Source organism: Coenobita brevimanus, chromosome 11, assembly GCF_032717465.1.
Source record: "Coenobita brevimanus isolate Jiangsu-jjx chromosome 11, ASM3271746v2, whole genome shotgun sequence".
Taxonomy (NCBI): domain Eukaryota; kingdom Metazoa; phylum Arthropoda; class Malacostraca; order Decapoda; family Coenobitidae; genus Coenobita; species Coenobita brevimanus.
In genome coordinates, this window is record NC_136964.1 from 10381596 (window position 1) to 10385810 (window position 4215).

The window sequence follows — 4215 nt, forward strand, 5'->3', positions numbered from 1 at the left end:
CTCACCATCCACTCACTCGATGTATTGCTGCTCTCGGATGCCTGCCCTTTCCTCTCCTCCAATCTTTTCTTTCATTCTCTTCTGTCTTTCTTTCCTTCATTCTTTCCTCGTCCTTCTGCCTAAGGGTGACTTTACACTCCCTCTTCTGTCTTTCCATCATTCTTTCCTTTTCCTTCTGCCTGTGGGTGACTCTACACTGAGTGACAAGCCAAATGGATTCCTGTACACCAGGAAACCATTTACTACGCTGGGTGGTAACCATATAACCAAATTTTGGCGCCTGGTGGTTTAGTGGGTAATTACGGCGCTCCAATCGGATTGAGCCGGTGAAGGTTTATATCCAAGGGGTGGTTGGGGTTTATTGCTCATGTAATGCCACTCAGGCCTCTCATCTTAAATGTCAGGACCAACTTGCCTAGCCCCGGGCTCCTACGCTCCTCATGGGGCAACGTAGGATTGGATGATGATGATGATTATTATTATTATTATTATAATTGTTTTTGTTACTGTTATTTTTTGGTGATTTTGTGATTGTCTCTGTCTGTCTGTCTGTCTGTCACACACACACACACACACACACACACACACACACACACACACACACACACACACACACACCTAGTTAGTCACAGTCTCCCCACCTGGCTACCTCTCTCCTTCGCCCTTACTCGCATTCAAAGCATCTCTCTCTCTCTCTCTCTCACACACACACACACACTCTCCTAGTCAGTCTCTCAGTCTCTCCATACGGCTCTCTCTCCATCACTCAAACTCTCACATCCACACAGGCATTTTCCTTCCACTGCATCAATTGTTCCTCTCTCTCTCTCTCTCTCTCTCTCTCTCTCTCTCTCTCTCTCTCTCTCTCTCATTTTATATTATATCCATCAGTCTGTACATTACTCTCTCTCTCTCTCTCTCTCTCTCTCTCTCTCTCTCTCTCTCTCTCTCTCTCTCTCTCTCTCTCTCTCCCTGTCTCTCAGCATAAAATCATGAAGCAAAGGGGTATGTAGGTGGAACTATGGGACCAAAAATAATAATAATAATAATAATAATAGTAATAATAATAATAATAATAATAATAATAATAATAATAATAATAGTAATAATAATAATAATAATAATAAAAATCCACTGTTTCAGAAGGCTTCGCAAAATTCCACCTATACTCCTTTCACTCCAACTTGGCTAGTCACGAAGAAGTGCTATAGGTCCTGTTTCATCTGACGGAACTAGGCAACTCATAATTCGTATCTTGAATCGTGGTTTTCGCGAGGTCTTTGATGCGTCTCCTTGGTTACTAGTCAAATCAACCCTCAAATCTGCCTATACTTAACCATCAACCGAGCTGAAGGGGTTAAGTGAAGAGAAAGACCATATATACTGCGCTAGTCACTAAGAAGTGCTATGGAAAGGATGTGGGGCCGTAGTATTTGCCACTGTTAATGCTAGAATGATGCTAGTCACGAAGAAGTGCTGTGGAGAGGATGTGGGGCCATAGCATTTGCCACTGTTAATGCTAGAATGATGCTAGTCACGAAGAAGTGCAATGGAAAGGATGTGTAGGCATAGTAGTCTTATTCTGCCAGTAACTGATGCTAGAATATGGTGCTAGTCACGAAGAAGTGCCATGGAAATGATAGAGTCGTAGTATTGTCTCTGCCTAAGCTGTAATAATAGATAAATACTATAACATGATGCTAGTCACGAAGAAGTGCTATGGAAAGGATGTAAAGCTGAGGTATTGTCTTATTGCATTTGAGCTGTAACAATAGATTAGCACTTGAATATGGTACTAGTCACGAAGAAGTGCTATGGAGAGATGTAGTAGTCTTATTCCGCGACTGAGCTGTAACGAGATTAACACTACAATATGATGCTAGTCACGAAGAAGTGCTACGGAAAGGGCTATGGTACTGTCACATTCCACTGCCGAGTAATAACAATAGAATAACACTATATGAGAATTACTATACCCATTTGGTATAGGCAAAAATAAATCCAATATCTTACTATGCAAACAATTCTTTTTTTTAGTTAGAGAGAGAGAGAGAGAAACGGGAGATGAAGAGGATAAATAGGAGAGGGAAATGTGTTTGGGTAGACAGCGCGGAGGAATACACGAAATTCAAATACCTATTATGTAAAGCCAACAAATTAATTCATACCGTACTATGAAAAAAGATGTATGGAAAATAAATGAGAAATAAATCGAAATGAAGAGGATAAATAGGACAGGGAAATGTGTTTGGGAAGAAGGAGTGGAAGAAAACATGAATTTTAAATGCCGATTACATAAATGCAAAAATAAATCCATATACATTTTTTGCACATTCCTCTCTCAAAATAAAAAAAATAAATAGATAATAAATATGAGAATAAGCGAGATAAGAATAAATAGGACAGGGAAATGTGTTTGGGTAGAGGGCGTGGGAGAATATATTAAAGTTAAATACTCATTAAGAGCAAAGATGTAACTATATTCTTGTGGGGCATTTTTCCCTCTAAAAATGCAAAATAATAAATAAAACAGATATTAAATGAAAGAATAATTAACATAAAACGTAAACACATGAAGGAGAAATGTGTGTGTGAAGAGGACGCGGAAGAATACATGATATTTGAATACGATTATGTAAAGGCAGAAATTAATCCATATCCATTTTCTTGCATTCCTCTCTCACAATGAAAAAAATAATAAGTAAAAAGGCGATAAATGTGAGAATAATCAAGCCAAAACGCAAAAACTAGACCGACAAATATGTGTGAAGGACGCGGAAGAATACATGAAATTTGAATACGATTATGTAAAGGCAGAAATTAATCCATATCCATTTTCTTGCATTCCTCTCTCATATTGAAAAAAATAATAAGCAAAAAGGCAATAAATTTGGGAATAATGAAGACAAAACGCAAAACCAGAGCAGAGAAATGTGTGTGAAGAGGACGCGGAAGAATACATGAAATTTAAAAACGGGAAAAATAAAACGAAATCCATTATTCTCGCATTCCTCTCTCTCAAAATATATACATGAAAAAGAGAACAGACGATAAATGAGAATAATGAGGACAAAACGCAAAACCAGGGCAGAGAAATGTGTCTGTATAGAGTTGCCCCGACATCGAAACATCACCCGTATCTAGCACAGGAAATGAAGCAGCCTGTTGTCTCTGGCGGGGACGGGGAAAGAAGATGGTGTCTCGATTTTCGTTCCCTATTATCTCAAACTTCGAAAAAAAAAAATTAAATATATATATATGGAGAAGAAAAGTTCCAAAATTCCCCTGCTTGTCAATAATGGATTTTTTTTTGGTTATATTTAAACATGGAATGCGCGGGAAATACGAGTAATGGTGTACGTTTGATTTTTTTAAAGTTTTCCCGCCTGTTTCGTCCCCCTCCCCGCCATCTTGTCAACACATTAACCCCGTGAACTTCGCCTGCACACCTGACATTAGAAGAGGGGAAGGAGGGAGGGAGGAAAGGGAGAGATGGAGAGAAGGCAAAGGAGAAATGATGTTTAACGAGGAGAGAAAGATATATAGTGAAGGAAGAAGAGGAGAGGTAGAGATGAAGGGAAGGCAGAGGAGAAAGTGTACCTAATGGAGAAAAATTTATAATGATGGAAGAAGGGAGGGAAGGTAGAGATGGAGGAAAGAGAAAGACTATTTGTTATGGATAGAGAAAGATTTATAATGAAGGAAGGAAGGAGAGAAAAAGGTAGAGATGGAGAGAAAACAGAAGGAAGGACATGTTTAGTGGAGACAGGGAATTAAATAATGCTGCAGCGAGAGAGACGAGGTGTAGGGAAGACGGAGAAGAAATGATTTTTACCGTAGAAAGCAACATACACAACCAGAATGGCACTCAGTAGAGCACATACCTCCGCCAACGCCCTATCTCGCTGTGTTAAAGAAAGTGGATCGGCACCAGAATTTAATGGCGTCTACTCTGGGTCAAGGCCCATTCTTCTACCAAGTTTCGTGGAAATCCGTCCAGTAGTTTTTGTACGGAAGTGAAGCTTGGACGTTGTTGGAAGGACACAAGTCAAGAGTGAGAGCAGTGGAAATGAGTTATTTAAGAGGAGCCTGTGGAGTCACATGGAGAGACAGGCTGACGAATGAGGATATAAAGGAGCGTTGTGGTGTGGATGTGGATGTGATAGGAAGCGTTAGGAGGAACACACTGAGGTGGTTTGGCCATGTGGAGAGGAT